The following is a 26,587-nucleotide window of genomic DNA, read 5'->3' as shown; positions in this document are numbered from 1 at the left end:
GTGACTTTGGGGTGTCAACCATGGGCCAGGGCATTTTGGAAACAATGACGAAGAGATACAGAAGTGCACTTCTTTCTTCTCTTGCCTTAGCCATGGAGGAAGGGTGTGACATGATCGATAAACTAAATAAAATAATAATAATAATAATGGCGTATGGCCTCCGGAGAGGCCTGGTGCGGGCCTTTTTCTCGTAGACGGCCTATTAGGCGACCTGTATGTCTGTGAAGATGAGGGCCCTACCTAGGATGATTTCTAATGCTGAATACGCCACCCACATCCAGCCCCCGAGCCATTGGAATTAACCAATTGAGATTAAAATCCCCAACTGGCCGGGAATCGAACCCGGGACCCCTCTGGACCAAAGGCCAGTCGGACACTAAAGAATATATACATTGTTGGACGTAGTGGTGTGGATACCTGAATATTGGAATGAAATCGAGCTTATCGACTTTGCGCCCAGAAAAACCGCTGTGATAATATTTCATATTATAACTCTGACCAGGAAAGGTTTTCCATCTAAAGTTCAATATTGCATGAACTGTTATATATGAACGAATTTTCATCTTAAGTAATAAATGTGATGCGGGTCAGTATTTCTCCCCTGATCATTGTCACATAACGGTATTTCGAAGCCCAATGACGATATAAGCCTCGTTCATTCCTGGAGAAATTTTATGGACCATTTATGAAACGAGGGTGAAGAAAGCAGGGAAGAGACAAAAATTGTGGAATGATGGACTTACTGAAGAAAATTCCAGACTGTGGAGGTGTTACTGGTGGTGGTGTTGGAGAATGGAAGGGGCAGGATGAAAACTGTGAACTTTTAGGCAGTGAAATATTTGTACTAGTGATAATGATGAAGATAAATTAGGAGACGAAGAAACGCAGGACAATATAAGATTTAAAAAGATGTCTCACAATGAAGGATTACAGGCCCCTGAAGGAATGCTGCGTTACCTTGAAGGGCAAGGTGTATCTGCTGCAGACATTTTGTTTCTCCGTCGCCTAAGTGACGAAGCTTCACGGAGACTGAATAAGTGCGAGAGACAGTCAAGCATCACGACATGTTTATCTACGAAGGAGCATTTATTTCTTCAGTTCTGTTTGCAAGTTTGTTTTTAAAGTATTTAACAATTATTTTAGGTTATTTTGTACTTTTTTTGTATCCTTCAGGGACTGCCTGGCCGAGGCGGTAAAGGCGTGCTCAGATCGCCCGGAAGAACGTGGGTTCGTATCCCCGTCAGGGAGTCGTAACATTTAAGAAACGAAAAATCCACTTCCGAAGGTGTGTAAGGCCCAAAAGTTCACTCAGCCTACACCAAAAACGAGTACAAGGTTAATTCCTGGAGGCAAAGGCGGCCGGGTGTAGAGCTAACCACTCTACCCCATCACGTGCCGAGGTTACGAAAGATGGAAACCTTTATCTTCCACCCCTCCAAGGGCCTTCATGGCCTGTACGGAGATGACTTTGCTTTTGCTTTGTATCCTATAATGTGATAGAACTTTCATTAGAGTAACATCCAATGAAATATAATGAGTTGTGAATAACTCGCCCCTTATTCCGTTTTCCCTTATCCTATTTGGGAAAATCGTCACCCTCTCATCCACATTAGGTTGGGTTTGCAGGACTCTAATGTAACTTCTTCTCCTTGTTCCGCGGGTTGTTATTATTATTATTATTATTATTATTATTATTATTATTATTATTATTATTATTATTATTATTATTATTATTGTTCGAAAGAGAAAGTGACTTTTCCAATAGTCATACTGAGCAAGTTATTTAGGAGGTTTGCTTAAGGAAAGTAGTGGATTCAAACACAACCGTTGACAATCATGAAGATGTTTTCCCTGTTTTACGATTTTTGCACCAGGCCATTGTTGGAACTACTATATTCCCAGGCATAGCTCATTCCAGCGTCATTGAACACCTACGTGTGTTAGTGCGACTTTAAAAAGAAATCATGTGGGTGTCATAGGTTTGATACAGCTCTCGGGCAGAAGCTCCATGGAGAATGGTCACCGTCTTGTGTGTGAGATACTCTTCGTAGCTGTAGTGGGTGAACTTGTATGTTAATTGCTGTCAGGAGTACAGACAGCTAAATCATTAAGTACCTAAGCAAGGGAATTAACTTTTACTGTAGTATCCCACGGTACAGTCGGGCTAGCTAAAGAAAATGAATTAGTCATGGAACAAGAGGCAATATATTCAATTTTTAATCTGGCAGATGTTTGAAACTTTCAATGTAGTGTGCTCTGTTGCACCAGTACGTACCCTGCTGTAAACCATGACAGATGCTTGAACAACTAAAAGAACAGGTCATCGTACTGTACGTAATCTCCTGCTGAGGATTTTAATGTCCTTGGATGATATGTTCGATAAAAATGAAGGGGAATACCAGCAACGTCCCTACACTCCAGACACTGGACATGACGTAACGAAAATGGAAACACTATACAAATCAAAGGAAACAGGTCCTATTGTAATGGAGCATTGTACCTTCCGATTCCTGTAAATAGCCATTTTACACCGAGGTAACCATCTACCAGTCCTCTTGGATTGCGGGTATTAAAAATAGCAATTCCATTACATTAAAATTTTAGGTTAGGAAGTTGTTAAGGGACTAGCTGTTGTGGTATTGTGGTCACCTAAATGAATTAGTTTCTATTTAATTTTGCTATTGGCTTTACGTCGCACTGACACAGATAGGTCTTATGGCGACGATGGGACAGGAAAGGGCTAGGACTGAGAAGGAAGAGGCCGTGGCCTTAATTAAGGTACAGCCCCAGTATTTGCTTGGTGTGAAAATGGGAAACCACGGAAAACCATCTTCAGGGCTGCCGACAGTGGAGTTCGAACCCATTATCTTCCGAATACTGGATACTGGCCGCACTTAAGCGACTGCAGCTATCGAGCTCGGTGAATTAGTTTCAGCTTGTATGATATTTGTTTATAAACTCGTATCATTATTTTGGAAATTCAGCTGTCCAGCTACTTAAGTTTTCACCTGTTGTGGTTACTATACGAGGGCGAACCCCGGGACAGGCGTGTAATATATAAGGACTCCAGTGTTCGAGATTCATCCGGCAGTAGACTTTAAAAAAAAAAACTCTTAAATAATTTTCTTCCAGGGATAGTTTTTGCACCACCGTGGGATTATAATAATTACTATTATTAATCCGTTTACACTCCAAGGTTAGTTCTCCCACGGACTCGGCGAGGGATCTCCCCTCTACCGCCTCAATGGCAGTGTCCTGGAGCGTGAGAATCTGTGTCGGGGGATAAAACTGAGAAGGAGGAGCAGTACATCGAGGCCGTGGCCTTAAGTTAGGTACCATCCCGGCATTTTCCTGGAGGAGAAGTGTGAAACCACGGAAAACCACTTCGAGGATGGCTGAGGTGGGAATCGAACCCATGTCCACTCAGTTCACCTTCCGAGGTTGAGTGGACCCCATTATAGCCCTCGTACCACTTTTCAAATTTCGTGGCAAAACAAAAATAGAACGCGGGCCTCCAGGGGTAGCAACAATCGCGCTAAACACTACACCCCAGAAAAGGATATTATTATTATTATTATTATTATTATTATGATTATTATTATTATTATTATTATTATTATTATTATTATTATTATTGGTAAAATGAGTCTATGGTACATTGTACGTAAAGGGGTTAGACAGGACTGTTTTCTTTTACCTGTGTTATTCATAGTTTAGATTGATAATATACTGAAAGTTATAATTGTGGCAGGGAGGGATTCAGTTAGGTGCAAATGAAGTAATCGGTTTGGCATATAATGCCGCCGACTTTGTCTTAATGGTAAAATATCTCAATGCCTGCAATCTAATATCTTGGAACATGAACATAGGTTCAATCAGTATGATATGAAAATTAGACTTTCCACTAAGGTGATATCAGTAGGTAAGCAACCTAAGGGACTTGAATGTCAGGTTGGGAATACAATACTGGAACAGGTAGATCATTTCAAGTAATTAGGATGCGTAGTCTCCTAAGTTGGTAGTATAGTAAGTGAGAAGGAATCAAGGTGCAGCAAAGTTAATGCTGTGAGTTGCCAGTTGCAATCAACAATATTCTGTAAGAAAGAATTCAGCTCCCGGCCAAAACACCGGTCTGTTTTTGCACTAAAATTGCTTTAGGGGAGTGAAAGATGGGTAGACTCAGGACATCTTATTCATAAGTTAGAAGTAACAGACATGAAAGTAGCGAGGGTGATCGCTGGTACGAACGGGTGGGAACAATGGCAGGAGGGTACTCAGAATGAGGAGAATGAGGAGATTTAGGAATGATTTAGAAATGATTTAGAAATGAACTCGATCAATGTTCGCATTAACCGGTTTCGGTGGTTTATGTGAGGCAAATGGAGGAGGATAAGTTACTTACGAGAGTAATGGATTCGGCAATGGAGGGTAAGAAAAGTAGAGGGAAACCCAAACGATGATGGTTAGACTCAATTTCTAATGATTTAAAGATGAGAGGTATAGAAATAAATGAGGACACATTGCTAGTTACACATGGAGGACCTTGGTGGCATTTGGTAAATTCACAGAAGCTTGCAGACTGAACGCTGAAATGTTAATAGTCTGTAAAGAAGATGCATGTTATTATTATCACGCGTTTGAAACTAAGCAAAGAATACTGTACATGTTCTAATTAAAAAGTAATATATATATTTAAGAACAGACTCTCATGTGTTTCCACTATTAAAATTAAACCGCGTATTATATTGAATATCACAGGCCGGGCTGAGTAGTTCAGACGGTGGAACGCTGGCCTTCTGAGCTCAAACTGGCGGGCTCGTTCTCTGCTCCGTCCGATGGTACTTGAAGATGCCCAGATTCGCCACTCTCGTATCGCTAGATTTAACAGTACGTAAATGAAATCCTGCGGGACAAAATTCCGGCACTTCAGCGTTTCCAAGAACCGTATAATAGTAGTCAGAGTGACTTGAAAACTGTAACATTATTATTGAATATTGTACGCCTTAAGTTATGTTTTGAATTGAAGTCTTCTTGGATAATTATTTTAGAATCATCTATTCATGTTCTTTAGCAAAACTCAATCTGCCCTGAATGGATAGTACAGTGGTCAATTAGTACTCGAATAGAAGCATATTTATCGATAGTCAAGGAGGATGTTAGACCTTGAACGGGGTGGAGAATTTTACCCCATACAGATTGACAGAAACCTTGGCACTTGGCTCGAGTCACCATGCGGTTAGGGGCGTGCAGCTGTGAGCTTGCATTCGGGAGATAGTGGGTTCGGCTCCCACTGTTGGCAGCCCTGAAGATGGCTTTCCGTGGTTTCCCATTTTCAAACCAGACAAATGCTGGGGCTGTACCTTAATTAAGGCCACGACCGTTTCCTTTCCACTCCCATGTCTCTCCTATCCCATCGTCACCATAAGACCTATCTGTGTCGGTAGGCAAATTGTGAAAGAAACCTTGGCAATATTATTGTTGCAGCGATCACATCTGGGGAGGGAACGAAACAAAGTTATGAGCAAACTATGTTAATTTTCAATGACGAAATATATGCACTTGATTGTATTCTGTAACCTTACTTCCTTAGTCATTTCTCATTACTATTGGCTCCTGCTTCACATCACATCGTCTATCTTCCGTAATTAAAATTAGAACTTCACGAGAATTGTATTAGTTCCTCTGAGAAATAAGGCTGTGTGTCTCTCGGAGTACGTGCCTTGTATTTTGGTGTGCGATTCTATATCGTTGTAGCCAAGGCTTTTGCGATCTGGGTCACCAGGGACTTGTTACTACATAGCTTCAACTCACCCTGCGAACTTGGGTAGGGCAGAGAAAGGCTTCAACTTTCAGTGAATCCTCTTGTGACCTTGCAGCGAATTGACAATAATAACATAAAATGTATTCGTTTAAGACGACTGAATAATAATAATAATGCATAAATAAATAGCAGCCAGACCACATCACGTGCTTCCGTTCAGTCGGTACTACAAGCAAAGTCCCTCTTGTTCATTTACAGAAATTCGCTGAGAATAGGTTACATAAAATTAGAATTCGTATTGGTAACTCTGTGCGAAACGCTAGATGTTCAACACGTGATTCCAGGGTCGTAAGTTCGTTCCCGGACAAAACACTCGACTTTGAATAGCGGACGAGAATCCGGGCAGTCCAGGTCGTTATTCTTGGTATGCCAAAGACTTCTGGTGTCGCGTACATGCGTCATCCAACAAAATCAATCATTCATCCTTGGATATAGCCAGAGAATATGCTAGACAACAGCACACAAGAAAAGCTGCCACCTATGTGGCATCGTTACAATAATAATAATAATATTAATAATAATAATAATAATAATAATAATAATAATAATAATAATAATAATAATAATCCACAGCCTGTTTCCAGTCATCCGACCGGGTGAGAAATGGAATGAATGAAGCCCCTATCTAGCGGCGAGGATAGGAATTGTGTCGGCTGCCGAAGCCTGTCGCACTCCTCTGGGGAAATGATTAATGAATGATAGATGAAATGAAATGATATTGGAGAGTGTTGCTGGAATGAAATATGACAGGAAAAACCGGACTACCCGGAGAAAAACCTGCCCCGCCTCCGCTTTGTCCAGCACAAATCTCACATGGAGTGACCGGGATTTGAACCACGGTATCCAGCGGTGAGAGGCCGCCGCGCTGCCGTCTGAGCCACGGAGGCTCTAATAATAATAATAATAATAATAATAATAATAATAATAATAATAATAATAATAATAATAATAATAATTTTAAATGAGTAATTATCAAATCATTAAATGATTTCAAATGATTATTATTATTATTATTATTATTATTATTATTATTATTATTATTATTATTATTATTATTATTATACACTCCACTATTTTCCCTAAGACTATTATAATAGTTGAAGTAAAACCATAGATCATATATGGGAACAACCCGAACCACTTTATGCTATGCCTGCCACAAAGCCATCAAATACCGCGTAGTTCGTATCGAAGCGGTAGATGGAAACGCAAATGGACGAGTGCAGTTGTTTTTGCTTTATCTTGAATAAACACTCATTACAGTTTATAAGTACTGTGACGAGTTGGTGGGGTAGTAAGATAAATTAACACTCGACTGGTAGTTTCTATACTAAGATTTATTAACTAAGCACTAAAACTACACAGGACTAACGAGCACATAACTTTCGCTCATAACACACACACACAGTCTCCGATCTATCTCTCTCTCTCTCTCTCTCTCTCTCTCTCTCTCTCTCTCTTAGTTTCTCACTTGTTCTAACACTACAGATTGCTCTTACAAGCTAAACAGTTATGTCGCAAAGTCACACATCACACTCACTTGCACCCTAGGGCAGTGTACACTGTATTTCAAAAGCGGCCGCACACTACACAGTTCGCGGGTGCCTACACAGTTATATATTCACACACAAGATCCCACGTCGCACGGCTACACGTTCTCTCCATTGCCGTCAGTCCGCACTGTAGCACGCTAGTCCGACAGTCACGGCAAGTCACGTACTTCGCAGCACTGGCAGTCACTCACTGACTGTGCTCACGGCTGAACTATACCAACTCCAACACAGGCAAGTCACGCCTGTCTTATACAGGGTGTTAGGTGTATACGTGCAGATATTAAGCTAGTCGGCTAAGAAAACTACATCTCATAATATATGCTATGTACTTTTTACCTTGTCCTATTAGTTTGCCCATAACTGAGCCAAATATTTCAGGACCTAATGTGTTTTGAACGGCCGTAGCAGGATACGCTGGTGATGTCATTCTGTCCACGCGTAGCGGAAGTACAGTAGCCGAGTATAGAGCTTGTTGAACCTGTTTCTTATCGCAGGCCAACACATGTTGTTGTGCACTTCCCCTTAAGGCTTGGCAAGTAGAAGAGGATGACTCACGTGCCAGGTCACTTGCTGTACTCGAAAACCGGTGTAGGGTACTCTGTGTGAAAAGTACACAGAATCCTTACAGTGACGTCGAAGATCCGTACAAGCACATAGGTGCGAATCAAGTGTTGTGTATGTGTGTGCGATTTTTAAACGTCAATGGCATTACTCAGTGATCCAAGCTGACAAAATGAAAGGAAATGGTTAATAAGTAAATGAAATATGGGCGCAACATTTCTGTGCTGTTATTGCGACAGTCTACGATGAATTTCTGACAATAGACAATGCGGGTTGTCGATGCTTATTCATAAACTTTTTAGGTCATTGAAAGGACGGTGGACACTGAAAGAAAAGGCTATAAGTATTCAGTGAAATTGTTATTAATGAGACAAATTTCAAAAACCGTAGTTGCATCCATCGTGAACATTGCTCGAAGGAAAAAGACCTACTGTGGAATTGCCGCCGGGCATTTCTAATAGAAGGCTTATTCTTCTTTTTCCTAATCTGTTTACCCTCCAGGGTTGGTTTTTCATGGGACTCAGCAAGGGATCCCACCTCTACCGCCTCAAGGGTAGTGTCCTGGAGTGTGAGACATTGGATCGGGGATACAACTGGGGAGAATGACCAGTACCTCACCCAGGCGGCCTCACCTGCTATGCTGAACAGGGGCCTTGCGGGGGTATGGGAAGATTGGAAAGGATAGACAAGGAAGAGGGAAGGAAGCGGCCGTGGCCTTAAGTTAGGTACCATCCCGGCATTTGCCTGGAGAAGGGGGGAACTACGGGAAACAACTTTCAGGATGGCTGAGGTGGGAATCGGACCACCTCTACTCATTTCACCTCCCGGGGCTAAGTGGACCCCGTTCCAGCCCTCGTACCACTTTTCAAATTTCTTGTCAGAGCTGGAAATCGAACCCGAGCTTCGGGGGTGGCAGCTAATCACACTGACCACTGCACCACAGAGGCGGACGGAAGGCTTATTACTGAACAGCAAGTACCGATAGGTAAAATGATGACTGTAATGGACCCGTTTAATTAGAACTTCCGTAAAAATAATATTACTACTACTACTACTACTACTACTACTACTAATAATAATAATAATAATAATAATAATAATAATAATAATAATAATAATAATAATAATAATAATAATATCTTTACGTTCCACTAACTAATTTTCACGGTTTTCGGAGACGCTGAAATGCCAGAATTTTTTTATCGCAGTATCTTTTAATGCAAATAAATCTACAGACACGAGACTGACGTATTTGAGCACCTTCAAATACCACCGGACTGAGCCAAGACCAAGCCTCCCAAGTTGGGTTCAGAAGGCCAGCACTTTACGCAGTGCTGCACCAATCATCTTGCCGGGCTGAGTGGCTCAGACGGTTGAGGCACTGGCCTTCTGAGTCCAGACTTGACAAGGTGCTCAAATACGTCAGCCTTGTGTCAGTAGATTTACTGGTACGTGAAGAACTCCTATGGTACTAAATTCCTGCAAATCCGCGTCTCCGAAAACCGTGAAAAGTAGTTAGTGGGACGTAAAGCCAATGACATTATTATCATCATCTTACCTGCACAGTTCATAGGGGTATCTTACCTGGAGTTCCTCATAGGTACGTTATTAGAGCTTTCAGAGGACGCTCCGTTTCGACTACGCCGAAACATGTGGTTTTTACACGATGGTCCACCACCTGATATAAGCCGCTTAGTGCGTGATCATTTGGATCAGTCCTTTGGTCTATGGCGAATAGAACTACATGGACCCATCAAATGGCCCGCCAGATCTCCAATGGATATTACGGAAGACTGGATTCGGAGAAGTGATTTTCTTTTGTTAGTTGCTTTACGTCCCACCAACACAGAGAGGTCTCATGGCGACAATCGGACAAGAAAGGCCTAGGAATGGTAAGAAAGTGGTCGTGGCTTTAATGAAGGTTCAACCCCCGCAATGCCTGGTGTGAACTTGGGAAACCACGGAAAACCATCTTCAGGGCTGCCGACATTAGGGTTCGAAGCCCCAATCTCCCGGATGCGAGCTCACAGCTGTGCGCTCCTAACCGCATGGCCAACTCGCCGGGTACGGAGAAGTGAAGCCTGCAGAGTAGTCCAGGGAGGTCACTTGAACAATTGCTACGTGTTTCACATTGGTATGTCAGATGATACACCATTTCTGCAGCGTATTGAGTTGGGAATTCAGTTCTCAATCGATGTAGTATTTTGAGTCTCGATAGTTCGATATTCTCATAAATCCGAGCAGAAAAATTGAAGTACCGGTAACAAAAATTATAAATCTAGAGTTTCAGTTCGCGATTGCCTTGTACGTGGCGCAAGCTGAACACAACACACGGAAGACGTGCTTGTTAAAACGCTAGATATTGACCTTGAACACAGCATGGCAGTTCTTCATTCTACACTGTACTGGTTTGGGTACATTGCGTGTGTGTGTCTGTTGCTGTGCATGTTTGATGTTTATACACAAAACCTGTTTGTCACACTTTGTCCTCTAGTGCTAACCACAATACGAGATACACCTGACTCATCGCAAAGAGACCTGGTTCTGGTCTTACGCATACTATCCTGTAGTAAACTACTGCGAGCGATGTAGGCACGGGTGAAGTACATTTCATTTTGTTTCCTCCTACACCACGCATATTTTACTATTTTCTTCCCTGCCTTTCAGCTCCTAATGACCTGATAATAATAATACCGGTAATGTTATTTGCTTTACGTCCCACTAACTACTCTTACTGTTTCTGGAGGCGCTGAGGTGCTGTAATTTAGAATCGCAGGAGTTCTTTTTACGCGCCAGTAAATCTACCGACACGAGGCTGACTTATTTGAGCATCTTCGAATACCATCGGACTGAGCCAAGATCGAGCCTGCCAAGTTGGGGTCAGAAGGCCAGCGCCTCAACCGTCTGAGCCACTCTGCACGGCAGAAAAAAATATTATTATTATTATTATTATTATTATTATTATTATTATTATTATTATTATTATTACCGTGCGAGTTGGCCGTGCGGTTAGAGAAGCATGGCTGAGAGCTTGCATCCCGGAGATGATGGGTTCGAATCCCACTGTCGGCAGCCCAGAAGATGGTTTTCCGTGGTTTTTCATGTTCACACCAGGCAAATGCTAGGGCTGTACCTTAATTAAGGCCACGGCCGCCTCCTTCCAACTCCTAGGCCTTTGCTATCCCATCGTCCTATAAGACCTATCTGTATCGGTGCGTCGCACCGACACAGATAGGTTTTATGGCGACAGATATAACTAAGGACTAGGATCGGGAAGGAAGCAACCGTGGTCTTAATTAAGGTACAGCCCAGCATTTGCCTGGTGTGAACATGAAAAACTACGGAAAATCATCTTTAAAGCTGCCGACAGAGGGATTCGAAGCCAGTACATCCCGAATATTGGATACTCTTCGAACTTTAGCGACTGCTACTATCAAGCTCGGTGATGATTTAAGATTGGATTTCTGCCGCTGGTTAATTGATCAAGCTCTCAATCCAGAATTTCTGTCAAGTGTATTAGTGACACATGAGGCAATTTTTATAGAAGGAGTGTTTAATATTTAGTATACCAAGGCAACCTCTAGCACCGGCTCTCAATTAATATCTGGATGGATGCAGTGGGAAGTCTGTCTCTTTGACCAATCGTCTTTTTATTAGCGTTATTTTGCTTTACGTCCCACATACTATTTATACCGTTTTCTGAGACGCTGAGGTGACGAAATTTCATATCGCAGGAGTTCATTTACGTGCCAGTATTTCTACGACACGAGACTGACGTATGTGTGCCCCATCAAATATCATCAGACTGAGCCAAGATTGAACCTGCCAAGTTGGAGGTCGGAAGATAAGGACCTCAACGGTCTCAGACACTCAGACCGGTACCAATCACCTTACTTGCATAAATTTGATCGGTGTAGCTTTCCTTATGGTGACGATGGGACGGGAAAGGAAGCGATCGTGGCATTCATGACGTTACAGCCCCAGCATTTGCCTGGTGTGAATATGGAAAACCACGGTAAACCACCTTTAGGGCTGCCGACAGAGGGGTTGGAACCCACTATATCCCACTCATGAGCTGTGGAATATCCCCATTCAATAGGACAAGGCAGTTTCCAGCACCGGTTCTAATTAATATCAGGATGGGTGTAGTTGGAGGTCGGTTACATCTTTTTATTAATGTTATCTTGCTCCTGTACAGTAGATACAGTACGTTACTGGAGCTTTCAGAGGACGTGTCGCTTCGACTACGCCGAACCACGTGGATTTTACACGATGGTGCAGACATTTCCTCAACGGTAGACAGGACGATGTGGAACTATCAATTGGCCAGCCCTTATTCCAGTGGATTGTTATGCCTGGGGGGACATGAGAAACAAAGTATACCGAACTGAGGTAACCACTTCGGATGACCTCCGTGAACGTATGTTTAAGCACCACAGGATATTCTGAACCACAGTGGTGTCTTGGCTCGAATGACAAGTTGCTTTACGTCGCACCGACACAGATAGGTATTATAGCGATGACGGAGCAGGTAAGGGTTAGGAGTGGGAAGGAAGCAACCATAGCCTTAATTAAGGCACAGCCCCAGCATTTGCCTCGTGTGAAAATGGGAAACCACGGAAAACTATCTTCAGGGCTACCGACAGTGGGGTACGAACCCACTATCTCCCGAATACTGGATACTGGTAGCACTTAAGCGACTGCAGCTATCGAGCTCGGTGTACCAGTAAATATACCGACACGAGGCTGACGTATTTGAGCACCTTCAAATACCACTGCACGGGGCCAGGTTCGAACATGCGAAGTTGGAATCAAAAGGCTGGCACCTCAACCGTTTTAGCCACTCAACCAGGCAGGAAGCACGAAATGTAGGTACGTTTAATTTACTTAGTTGTATAATATGTCCATTTTTCGTTTGAAACAAAACGTTCGATGTGCTTCGATAATTCAATTCTGATTCTACTCATATGGATATCCTATGCCATGCATTTGTTCGTTGGCGCAAGGAACTGTCTTCCTTCTTCTACCTTTACGCAATGCACAACGGGGATCGTACCGCATTTCACGTCCCGGCGTGCGTATCCCAACCAATAATTATATCACACGCTCGTACAGGTCGCGCACCGACACAGGTTTTCAGGTCATTTCCATACTCACTAGATCACAGGGCTGACGACCACAGATATCCCTATCCCCTAAAGGACGTAACAGCAAATGAACCAGTATTAACGCTGAGAATTCAATACATCTCCAGGGTTCGAAACCGATAACTAGTGTTGTCTGAAACCCCTAAGACGAAAACTAAATACTAACAACAACAAACCAGTCTGGCGATAATGTAACGTAACATGTTGTAGACTGGTAGCCTTCAGCTGTTACCGTAGGTCGGTTTGCTCGTAAACATAAAACCAGTTTGGCAAGTATATTACGTAACATCTCGTGGCATTGAATAGGGAGCGCTCAACTGTCACAGTAGTAGATTTGCTCTTAAACATAAACAGAACAGAAACCAGTTTGGCAGGGATGGCGCGTGACTTGCCTGTTATCAAAGGAAAGCTATTCATTCACAAGAACAAGGCATACTACCTATTCTAAAAACATCGTACCCCTTTGCTCTCGAAAATAACTTCCGAGGATTACTAAAAGTTTGATATATAGTGGTTCGTCACATCGTTCTCTATTGCTACAATAAATATCTGCACGTATACACCTAACACCCTGTATATCTGCGCCAGTCCTTCCAGAACAGTTCGGATGCTGGAAGTAGCCAGGAACCTCGCGAGAAGGAAGACTCCAGGTTAATTGTCGTATAATTTACGTAGGCCTATGCCGCGCTGCCATGGGCAGAAGCGAGAGGGGCCGGGGTAGCACTTAAGCCTTTTTCGTGATTGGTGCTGTTGAAGAGTAAGGAGGTGGGTCTATACCGTGACGTCACCAGCCCATAACAAGTTGGCATGGCTGACGCTGTAACAATTACACTGCCCCTTCCTTAAGGCTGCTCGTCGCGAGCTGCTCCACGGTACAGTGCCAGGTGATCCAGGTGAACAAAGAGCATCTTCCCTCTGGGAGGCTGCCGGATAGGGTAGACGACGTAGTTTATCCTAGTGACGATTGTACATGGGCCTTCCCATTGCGGTTGCAGTTTCGGTGACTTCCCTTTTGTTCGCACCGGACGGTACAGCCACATTCTGTCACCTTCCTGGAAACCTGCAGAGTTCACCAGCATGTCGTAGCGGACTTTCATCCGTTCTCTGGCTACCATTAGATTATGTCGGGCATAATCGCGGACGTCGTTGAGCCGTTCCACAAACTCCCACACATAGTCCGTCGCAGGCTGCAGCTGGTCAGGTGCCTACCCGAACATTATATCGCATGGCAGCCGAAGCTCCCTTCCGAAGACCACGTTGTTAGGTGTCATGCCAGTGGTCTCGTGGGTGGATGCTCGATAGATCTTCAAAGAGAATGGGACCCTCTCGTCCTAGTCCCTCTGGTGCGCCGAAACTACCTTCCTGAGATGCTCCTCGACGGTTTTGACAAAACGCTCCCCCATGCCATATGACTGAGGGTGGAGAGGCGTCGTACGGGTCTTCCGTACTCCTCACTATGCAGTTCCCTCAGCACACTGAATCGGAAGAAGAAGTTCTTGACCACGACGCCGGCCACTGTCGATGCCTCGAGCTCTGGACACTTTGTGAAGTAGTCCATGGCCAGGAATAGGTAACGGTTCACGGTGTCGGATTCGGGGAATGGTCCAGCGTCATCCTCTTTGAGATCCTTTTGAAAAGGGCTACAACACTGTACTGCATCATCTGGCCCCTACTCCTGGTACGTGGGCCCCGGCTCGCCAGACATATGTCACACAGCTGGCACATACTCTCAACATCTTTCCTCAGGTGCACCCAGTAGTAATGCTGTCGGACGAGGTCTATGGTCCTATTCATTCCCAAGTGGCTGGCAGTAGTTCCCGCATGCAACTCGGTCAGCACTTCTTTTCTCATGTTCCTGGAAATTACCTGCCAGGCGATCTGCTTCTTTCCGTCGACCGATTTCCACACACGGGTAAGCACCCCGTTACTAACTATGAGACACGACCACTGGGCCCAGTACGCCTTATTGGTTGGACTGCGTTTGGCGATATCTTTCCATTCCGGCCTCTGCGTCGACTCGACTTCCCGTAAGACCAGCCCGATGTCGTCGTCCTTCAGCTGCTCCCTTCTGAGAGCGTGTCGATCCCATTCTTCAGCGGTGCTGGCCCTCGCGGACTGGACGTCCACGATGCCCGCCTGTCTCTCCACTTTCTGGCAGTGTGCACAGTTCTCAAAGTACGGTTTTCTGGATACAGCGTCGGCGTTGCAGTGCTTCCTTCCTTGTCGGTGCTCAGTCGTGATGTCGTACTCCGAAAGGCGTTGTACCCAACGAGCTGTCTGTTCTTCTAGGTTTCTGAAGCCTAGGAGCCAGGTCAAAGCGGAGGGGTCGGTGCTCAGATGGAAACGCTGCCCATGAAGATATTTGTGGAAGTGCTGCAGGGTCTTCACGATGGCCAGCAATTCCCCGCGCGTCACGCAGTAATTTCTCTTAGCTTTTGACAAAGTCTTGCTGAAATAGGCGATCACCACCTCCTGGCAGTCTTGCACTTGTGACAGTACTCTAGCAATCCCCACTTCGCTGGCGTCGGTGTGTATGATGAACTTCTCCCCAGGCTTGCGGTATCCTAGGATGGGTGCCGTACACAGAGACTCTTCAGCATCCGTAGGGCACCATCCGCCTCACTTGACCATTGGAAAGACCTTCTCTCCTCGGTGAGCCGTGTAAGAGGCTTTGAGATGTTTGCGTAGCCAGCTATAAATCTGCGGTGATACGTGCATAGGCCAAAGGAACTCCTCAGTTCTCGCTTGTCCTTCGGCACCGTCCAATTCCTGAAAGCTCCTAACTTCTCCGGATCCGTGGCTACTGCCTCCGATGACACGATATGGCCCAGGTAGCGCACCTCCTCCTGGTACAGCTGGCATTTTTTTGGATTTAATTTTAAGTAAGCCCCACGTAGCCTCTGAAACACTCTCCACAGGTTCTCAACGTGCTCTATGAACGTGCATCCTACAATAATTATATCGTCCAGATACACTAGGCAGGCGTCGTGAGTTAGCCCCCTCAATACAGACACAGTCGCAAGAAGTTCGCCGGCGCGTTGCAGAGGCCGAAGGGCATCACTGTGTACTGGTAGAGCTCTTGGCCAGTTGAGCGTCTCCTCATTATCTTCCGGATGCAGTATCCAGATTTCAGGTCCAAAGTCCAAAACCACAGGGCTCCAGATAACGTGCCCAGGGTGTCATCCATACGAGGTAACGGGAAACAGTCCTTCTTCGTAAGGTCGTTCAACTTGCGGTAAACGACGCATAAGTGGAGCCCACCGTTCCTTTTCTTCACCAGGACGACTATCGATGATCACGTTCTGTTTGACTCCTCGATGACTCTGCACTGCTTCATGTCACCCAGCATCCGGTCGATTTCGGCACGTTTTGCCAGAGGTACCCTACGGGTTGGCTGTCGGAATGGAGCGGCGTTGCCGGTGTTAATGCGATGGTACACTCTCTCCGTCTTTCCGTACTCGTCGCTGGTAGCAGTGAAGATGTCCCGGAGCTCATGGATTAGTTCCTTTAGTTTACTGAGTTGTCTCGACTCCAAGTGTTTTCGGGCGTCGGATATAATCTTCCGGAGCATATACGATCCTTCGCCTGCTTCCAGGGCCTGTGCGGCTTGGTCGTCTACTGGCAAGCCGCACGTGACTGGTTCACAATTCTCAATCTCGGTCCCGCTGGTTATCCTCTGCTCCTGCGACGTCGAATTCAATATTAGTACTGGCACGCAGCTTCGTGCCGGAACGAGCGTCCTGGACAGGTAGAGTCCTGGATCAGTGGTCGGCAATCCGAGGTCCACAAGCACGCTGTCCCATTGTATGGGTTCCTCTGATCGTGCCGTAACCATCATCTCGCTGTTGGCTGGTATCACTTCGACGCTGGCTAGTGTTAACCGCGCTACTCAAGGGTGCATCCCTGGCGTCGGAGTATTACCTTTTGTTTGTCGAGCCACAACACACGTCGTCGCATGTGGACAGTCGCCTCGTATGACCGTAGCGCGTTTAGGCCCAGGAATACCACATCCGTGATGGCGGTGACGAATGCCAGACTCGAAGACGTCGTTGTCATAGCATCAGTTTAAATACCGCCTCCTTCAGGACAGGGATTGTGTCTCCTGAGGGCGTTCGCAGCACGTAGGGGTGGCTGCGATCTCTCTCTGGCTGTCCCTCAGCGATGTCAGGCCTGACGATGGGTAATACCGCCCCTGTGTGTATAGTGACCTGACACGGACTGTCTCCGAGCCACCCGTCGGCGATCACGCTATCGTCCCTCCGTTCAGTGAGCACATTTAGCGTAAAACGAGGGGACGGTAGTGACGGTGCCGACGAGCTCCTTTCCTTGTCGGCAGTTACTCGTTTCCTTGATCAGAGACCGCTTCCCTACGGCAGTTCTTCCGCAGGTGGTCATGCTCGCCGCTGTTCCAACAGGTGATCTCGTTGGCGCGTCGGCGTCTCGGTGGTGGCGGGCGTCGTTCTTCTGTAATGGGGGGTCTCCGGCGTGTCCTCGCTTCTCACGGCTCGTATTCTTGGCGACCGTGCCGCTGTTCCCTTCACGGCCTCCAACCTCAAGTCTAACGTCAGGGCCTCCCTGAGGATATGCTCCCCACTGAGAATCAGCTTTTGACGGATCTCAGCGTCGCCGAGCCCATCAGTGAATGTATAGGCTGCTTCCCGCTGAATGTGGTCCTGAGGAAAGCCAACCAGAGCCTTGCGGGCTAGCTGGTCCACATCTTCCGCGAATTCCTGCAGCGTCCCATTAGGGCTCTGGATACTCATCCACAGCTGGACTGAGTATGCGGCTGCCAGCTTGTGGTCACCGTATCGGCTGTCGAGCGCTCTAACTATCTCCTCGTAGGGGGCACCCGGATGGCCTCTCTGTAGCACTACCGCTTCTGGTCGTAGCAGTCCGGCTAGGAGGTGCACGGCCCTTTCCTCCAATATCCAACCGTTGTGCCCGCACACAGTCTCGAATTGGCCCGGAAGCTCCTCCATGATGTGGAACCGTCGAAGCGCGGGGGTTTTACCTTCCCGGCGCTTGAGCCGCTATCGCTGCTGGTGGTCCTACCACGAGTCTCCATGGAAGTAACTGTTGTACACAGGGCACTTACTTGTTCTTTCAGCTCTCGAACCTCTTGACTCCATAACCTGCTGTATTACTTTGATCTATTTTTCAACCAGTTATGTACGTCCTGCATAATGTCACACTTTAATTTTCTTTCGAGAGAGTACATTCCCTGTTCTAATTTACATTGTCCACACTTAAGTTCACTTAATTCCAGTTTCAGTTCACCCTTGATTTCGTCCTGTGTCGATGAGAGTTTGGTCAAATTATTGAGAAGAGCCTGAAACTGTTCGCTATCTATTTTACTAATCACAGAAATTGCTAGGTACGAAATTACTTCTATCAGTCGATCCCACTTCTGACACCAGTTGTGATGAGTTGGCGGGGTAGTATAAGATAAATTAACACTCGACTGGTAAGATTCTAAGATTTATTAACTAAGCACTAAAACTACACAGGACTAACGAGCACATAACTTTCGCTCATAACACACACTTACACAATTTTATCTCTCTCTTAGTTTCTCACTCGTTCTAACACTACAGATTACTCTTACAACCTAAGCAGTTATTTCGCAAAGTCACACATTACACTCACTTGCACCCTACGGCAGTGTACACATTATTTCAAAAGCGGCTGCACACTACACAGTTCACGAGTGTATACACAGATTTACATTCACAAACAAGGTCCCACGTCGCACGGCTACACGTTCTCTCCTTCGCCGTCAGTCCGCACTGTAGCACGCTAGTCCGACAGTCACGGCAGTTCACGCACTTCACAGCACTGGCAGTCACTCACTGCCTGAACTCACGACTGAACTACACCAACTACCCGCCAACGGATGGGAGGCAGTGACCTGCAACAGAGCGAGCACAACATATCGTTCTCCGTTCAAGAATGGGCTGAGAAAGCGGATCGTGGTTTTCGTAAGAGGTACCGAATGTTTCCGATAAATAAGGAAGTTCAGTACATAATGAGAGCTTGAGTTATAGGAGAACGACTGGTGTTGGTTGAATGCTCCTCTCTTAGTAGTAGGTAAACTAACTCTAACCAGTAGGCCTAGCTATTCTAATTAAGGGCCAGGATAAACATTGATGGTACAATATTGTTGATCTCAAGTAGAAGCTTGGACACTATTTTTACTGGTAGTAAGAGAATGCAGGAAACGATGTCAAAATTATGTGCTGAAAATAAGACTAAATCATCAGAGTTTATACCGGGTGTCCACAATTGAAGTAATGGTATTCAGCTCGGTAAATAAAATGAAATGGTGTATGGCTCTTAGTGCCGGGAGTGTCCCAGGACATCTTCGGCACGCCAGGTGCAGGTCTTTCGATTTGACGGCCATAGGCGACCTGCGTGTCATGATGAGGATGAAATGATGATGAAGACGACACATACACCCAGTCCCCGTGCCAGATAAATTAACCAATGATGGTTAAAATTCCAGACACTGCCGGGAATCGAACCAGGGACCCCTGTGACCAAAGGCCAGCACGCTAACTATTTAGCCATGCAGCCGGACATTCATCGCGGTACAACACGGGCTGTAGGAGCCTGAATTTTTTTAGATATGCTAACAAAGCAATGAGCTCGCGAATAATTCCATAACATTTATTTGTTCCAAGTTTTGCCAACAGGTGAAAATATGGCGTGCATTTACCTCTTTTCAATATCTGAAGTATCAGTTTGATGATGCAGGCCAATGTTTTGTGGAATAATATGCTGTATTGAGCATTAAATACATTTTGTGTGTTTATTAATGATCTCCTTTTAATACCAATAATTCTTTTAACATTTATTTTCTACAATTTACTTTACAATTGGAGCAATCACGAATCTCTTTACTTGAGTGGTCATTCGTAAACTGCTCTTCTCTACATTCTATCGTTCCATACCTTTATTTCTCCACTCTGACTTTCCAAAAAGGAACTGCCTGACTGAGGCGGTAAAGGCGTGCTCGGTTCGCCCGGAAGGACGTGGGTTCGAATCCCCGCCAGGAAGCCGTAAAATTTAAGAAACGAGATTTCCACTTCCGGAGGTGCATATGGCCCTGAGGTTCACTCAGTCTACACAAAAAATAAGTACCAGGTTAATTCCTGGGGGCAAAGGCGGCCGGGCGTAGAGCTAACCACTCTATCCCATCACGTGCCGAGGTTCACAATGGTGGAAGCCTTTACCTTCCACTCTTCCAAGTGCCTTCATGGCCTGTACGGAGGTGACTTTGCTTTCCTTTGACATTCCAAAATCCATTTTTCTTTTTCACTTTCCACACAATTAATTTGACGAATTTATATCAAATTACTGCAGACTCACCAGCAATGCCTTCTTAATATGCCCGGGCCTTTTATGCTGCTGGTCAGTATCATAGCAGCCTGGGAATATTTCTTCGTGTTTCCTAAAAATATTCCTCAAGTGGAGTTAGCATGTTTAGGAATGCGAGGCCTCATGTCCTTATGCAACTCTCTTGCATCTCTCTGATGAGAGGTCATCCATGTGTAATATTTACCAGAGACCAACCTGTGTGTAATGAGCGTGGTGGCGCTATCCTGCAATCTTACTGCTGTGCTACTGTTGCTGCCGGTGGATTGACGAAAAGAATAAAATAGAAGACACCTCAAGCGGATTAGATCCTAACACTTTTCCACTGTGAACCCGAGTCCACACCCACTGGGATACGGCGCATCGCGAACAGGCCCACGTAACACAACTATTAGTCTGCCTGTTACCTTCCACCTCGCTCGTATTTAAGGCCGTTTACAGGAAACGTGGCTATCTTACTGCTTCCCACACTACCGAGCTCGATAGCTGCAGTCGCATAAGTGCGGCCAGTATCCAGTATTCGGGAGATAGTGGGTTCGAACCCCACTGTCGGCAGCCCTGAAGGTGGTTTTCCGTGGTTTCCCATTTTCACACCAGGCAAATGCTGTGTCTGTACCTTAACTCATTGCGAACCGTGGATGGGGTAAGACGTTTAAGCTTGCTCCTATGCTGCGGGCCGTGGGCGGCGTAAGACGTTTAATGTTCCGCGGGAGCAATGGTGTTTATATTCGTCATCTATGCATTCTTACACCTTAGTCAGCGTTACTGGTTGTAGCAGGAAGATGGTTGAACTTTTTGAGATAACCCTCGCGCTGAGTGGGCTCATGTTTATCTTAGCTGTTTTAGCGGGAATATCTCAGCACTTCCTCGCACGTCAAGACGGTACTTGGGATTCCAATGCAGTGCGTGTCGTTATTACCGAGTGTAGTATAATGGCTTATAAAACAAAGTTTCTTCATCATCATCATCATCATCTGCTTACCCTCCAGGTTCGGTTTTTCCCTCGGACTTAGCGAGGGATCCCACCTCTACCGCCTCAAGGGCAGTGTCCTGGAGCTTCAGACTCTTGGTCGGGGGATACAACTGGGGAGTATGACCAGTACCTCGCCCAGGCGGCCTCACCTGCTATGCTGAACAGGGGCCTTGTGGAGGGATGGGAAGATTGGAAGGGATAGGCAAGGAAGAGGAAAGGAAGCGGCCGTGGCCTTATGTTAGGTACCATCCCGGCATTCGCCTGGAGGAGAAGTGGGAAACCACGGAAAACCACTTCCAGGATGGCTGAGATGGGAATCGAACCCACCTCTACTCATTTGACCTCCCGAGGCTGAGTGGACCCCGTTCCAGCCCTCGTACCACTTTTCAAATTTCGTGGCAGAGCCGGGAATCGAACCCGGGCCTCCGGGGGTGGCAGCTAATCACGCTAACCACTACACCACAGAGGCGGACACAAAGTTTCTTACGGAAGATTAATTATTAGATATTGTTCACAATGATTATTCTGCTGATGAAATTATTCCCGAAATAGACTCAGATGGTGAAAGTGAGAGTGACGAGGAAATTCCGATTCCCGAATCCGATAGGCCTATAGAGAAAAGTGAAGTGCCAGATACATATCATCCTAGTTATTGTCCACCCGTTCCACCATTTACAGAGAATTCATGTATAAACGTTCAAATAAAAAATAAGCAGGATATTTTGTGTTGCGTGAGTATTTTCATGAATGACGAATTTTATCAGTATGTGTGTGAGCAGACCAATCTATACGCGAGTCAAGTGATAAGTGCGGTGCCTCGGCCTTTCACAAAGAATTCGATCATGCAATCGTGGAAACCGATTAGTCCAAAATCCTGATATAAAAATGTACTGGACCGAAGACCCTGTTTTTCATACTCCGGTATTTTCTAATACAATGTTCCGAATACGCTTCCTTCATATTCTTTCATTTCTTCACTTCGGTGACAGTAATCATTATGCCGAAAATACAGATAGGCCGTATAAAATTAGACGTATTTTGAAACCTGTGACACCAGATATCACACCCTAAATATTTACTAGAGGTAAGCACAAAGTATCATTTTTTTAACATTATAGTTTAGGAGTAATTGTAAATTTTATTAAGTGATGCACATCAAGAGGGCCGGGCATGAAAATGGCTGGTCCAGGCATTCAAGTGTCCCGCTCAGAAGCAGGTACTGAACGTGTTAATTAAGGTTATGGCCGCTTCCTTCCCACTCCTAGCCCATTCCTATCCCATCGTCGCCATTAAGAGCTATCTGAGTCGGTGCGACGTAAAGCAACTTGCTTCCCACACTCGTAGATACTCCAGTGATGATGGCAACTTCTATAAGAGTAACGTTTCATTGCCTCTGGGTATCGAACTAGGAACCACAATATCATGGTTGAAAGTGAAAATGCTGAACACTGTAAAGCTGGACTTACGATTTTTCAGCGCGCTCAATTTCTGTGTCGGCAATTGTGCGCACTAGTGTTTTATTAACATTGACATAGGAATGTTTAAGCTACTTTGGCACATTTCCTGGCATTGCTGTCTTCTTCAGCTTACTCTCTTTAACCCCATGTTATTGGCGGTGGCACTTAATATGAATTTATTCCAGTTTTACGGCCGAATGCTCTTCGTTACGCTAACCCTATTTGGTGGGATGTATTGGCTATTGAGTATTTCTGTGGTGGTTAGAAGTACAGTGTCCGGCTCCATGGCTAAATTGTTAGTGTGCTGGCCGTTGGTCACAGGGGTCTCGGGTTCGATTCCCGGCAGGGTCGGGAATTTAACCATCATTGGTTAATTTCTCTGGCACGGGGGCTGGGTGTATGTGTCGTCTTCGTCACCATTTCATCCTCATCACGAAGCGCAGGTCGCCTACGGGAGTCAGATCGATAGACCTGCACCTGGCGAGCCGAACATGTCCTCGGACACTCCCCGCAAAAAAAGCCAACCGCCATTTCCATTTTTTTCCAGTAGTACAGTGTTTTGTGTGTTTATGAAGAGAAGTGTATAGAGACGAACACAAACACTCACTCCCCAAACATGAGGTATTAACCATAGGCTGTTAAAATCTCAGACCTGGGGGCCCTCTGAATCATCACTCTGACCATTCAGATACTTTCCTAACACAGTGCTAGTGAAAGTGAGAGAAATCGTACTGAGCTGTCAGTGCTCAGTTTTTAACTACAAGTGGACCTCTTCCCAGTCCTTTTTCCCTGAAGTATGTCAGTGAGTCGACGTAAAGGGGATGGACAAATATTAATAGAGCCATTTATCTTCTTCTTGCTGTCAGCTTGGACGCAAAAATGATAATCTGACACCTTTTGCAAACTACTGGTTAGTATGAGTACAACGTGTTCGTTTGAGATTTGAATAACGTACCGGTACCTGTAAAGGACAGGCTCCATGGCTAAACGGTTAGCGTGCTGGCCTTTGGTTACAGGGGTCCCGGGTTCGATTCCCGGCAGGGTCGGGAATTTTAACCTTGATTGGTTAATTTCGCTGGCACTGGGGCTGGTGTATGTGTCGTCTTCATCATAATTTCATCCTCATCACGACGCGCAGGTCGCCTACATGCGTCAAATCAAAAGACCTGCACCTGGAGAGCCGAACTTGTCCTCGGACACTCCCGGCACTGAAAGCCATACGCCATTTCATTTACCTGTAAAGGAGAAAGTCGCACTCCAAATGTGCCGCCCTGTTCAAACACTGCTCCGGACTGCGAGGAATTGCTTGCGATCTACAAACTGGGGTTATCTCCTTGTAACGTGAGCAAGGAACAATCGTAATGCAGAAACCCACGCCGTCTGTCTTTGCGACAAGTGTTTGTGTTTTCATTGTGGATAAAAGGTGCTTAAGTATTAGTGGATTGCAGAAGCGGGATAAGTCGCGCAGCCATGCAAGCAGCAGGCAGGAGACGCCGGAGGATTACCCCTCGTGCTCATGTTTGTGGGAGAGTAAGAGGAAGGAAAGGCAAGCAAGCACTTCTAAACGCAAATCTTGCTGTTGTAGGTTTGCTTTGGTGGAGAACTTTTGTGCAGCTCCGAAAGAGGTATAGAAAACGACAAGCAAAATATTTTGATGACTTCCATAAAACTGAATAATTACATAATACTGTTCCAAATGAAATTTTTAAAAGCCGAAAGTTTACTCATAGAAAAGGCAGCCCTTGGAGGTTTGGAAAATTGAATTCCAAGACGTAAATAAATATACCTCCAGAGCAAATACAATTAATGTAGGCTGCAAGAAATTTAAACTGGAGGTTTTAAAGAAGATGTTCCGCTTATTTCGCGCATAGCTACGATTGCTGATCTAATGTTACCCAGATTATTCTCTGAGGGGTGTGCAGATTATTAATGAAGGACAGAACGTACAATATGAGTGAAGGAAACGGAATTTCAATTGTTTTTGGTGTTGACTGGATTGATGAGTACACTAGTTCCGTCCAATGGTGATTGCCGAGAGTATCACGATGGGACTGGGAAGTCAATGTTGGCAGGTCCAAGCAAATGTTCGTATAACTTTCAAGACCCAGCCCATTGCAGTTCCCGTTTAGCCTTCTACACAGTCTCTTCATGCCAATGGTTGGCAAATCCACCATATTCACATCGCGGAGTATCTCTTTCAGGTCTAGCCCCACTTAAATTAATAAACTACTTAACAGTTGTCGCATACAACAATTTCTCAGTCCCTCGCTGGATCTGTTAACAATGGTCAAATTTCTCGTATCTTCTTACATTTTTGGGTTAGAAAATATGACGAATGTAACCTCTGTTATTAGATTTCCATGCTTTTCTTGTATGCTGCTTTACGTCGCACCGACACAGATAGGTCTTACGGCGACGATGGGATAGGAAAGGCCTAGGAGTGGGAAGGAAACGTCCGTGGCCTTAATTAAGGTACAGCCCTAGCATTTGCCTGGTGTGAAAATGGAAAACCACGGAAAACCATCTTCAGGGCTGCCGACAGTGGGATTCGAACCCACTATCTCCCTGATGCAAGCTCACAGCTGCGCGCCCCTTACCGTACGGCCAACTCGCACGGGGGTGTGTTATATGTACACTGACTGACAGAGCAAATGCAACACCAAGGAGGAGTGGTTCGAAAGGGATGAAAGTTGGGGAAAAAACAGAGACGGCACGGAAGAATAATTGATGTTTATTTCAAACCGATATGCAGGTTACACAATGCGCACGGCATTGACTCAGTAGGATGTAGGACCACCGCGAGCGGCGATGCACGCAGAAACACGTCGAGGTACAGAGTCAATAAGAGTGCTGATGGTGTCCTGAGGGATGTTTCTCCATTCTCTGTCAACCATTTGCCACAGTTGGTCGTCCGTACGAGGCTGGGGCAGAGTTTGCAAACGGCGTCCAATGAGATCCCACACGTGTTCGATTGGTGAGAGATCCGGAGAGTACGCTGGCCACGGAAGCATCTGTACACCTCGTAGAGCCTCTTGGGAGATGCGAGCAGTGTATGGGCGGGCATTATCCTGCTGAAACAGAGCATTGGGCAGCCCCTGAAGATACGGGAGTGCCACCGGCCGCAGCACATGCTGCACGTAGCGGTGGGCATTTAACGTGCCTTGAATACGCACTAGAGGGGACGTGGAATCATACGCAATAGCGCCCAAAACCATGATGCCGCGTTGTCTAGCGGTAGGGCGCTCCACAGTTACTGCCGGATTTGACCTTTCTCCACGCCGACGCCACACTCGTCTGCGGTGACTATCACTGACAGAACAGAAGCGTGACTCATCGGAGAACACGACGTTCCGCCATTCCCTCATCCAAGTCGCTCTAGCACGGCACCATGCCAAGCGTGGACGTCTATGCTGTGGAGTCAATGGTAGTCTTCTGAGCGGACGCCGGGAGTGCAGGCCTCCTTCAACCAATCGACGGGAAATTGTTCTGGTCGATATTGGAACAGCCAGGGTGTCTTGCACATGCTGAAGAATGGCGGTTGACGTGGCGTGCGGGGCTGCCACCGCTTGGCGGCGGATGCGCCGATCCTCGCGTGCTGACGTCACTCGGGCTGCGCCTGGACCCCTCGCACGTGCCACATGTCGCTGCGCCAACCATCTTCGCCACAGGCGCTGCACCGTGGACACATCCCTATGGGTATC

This window comes from Anabrus simplex, chromosome 2 (assembly GCF_040414725.1).
Source record: "Anabrus simplex isolate iqAnaSimp1 chromosome 2, ASM4041472v1, whole genome shotgun sequence".
Taxonomy (NCBI): Eukaryota; Metazoa; Arthropoda; class Insecta; order Orthoptera; family Tettigoniidae; genus Anabrus; species Anabrus simplex.
This window is presented reverse-complemented; position numbering follows the sequence as displayed.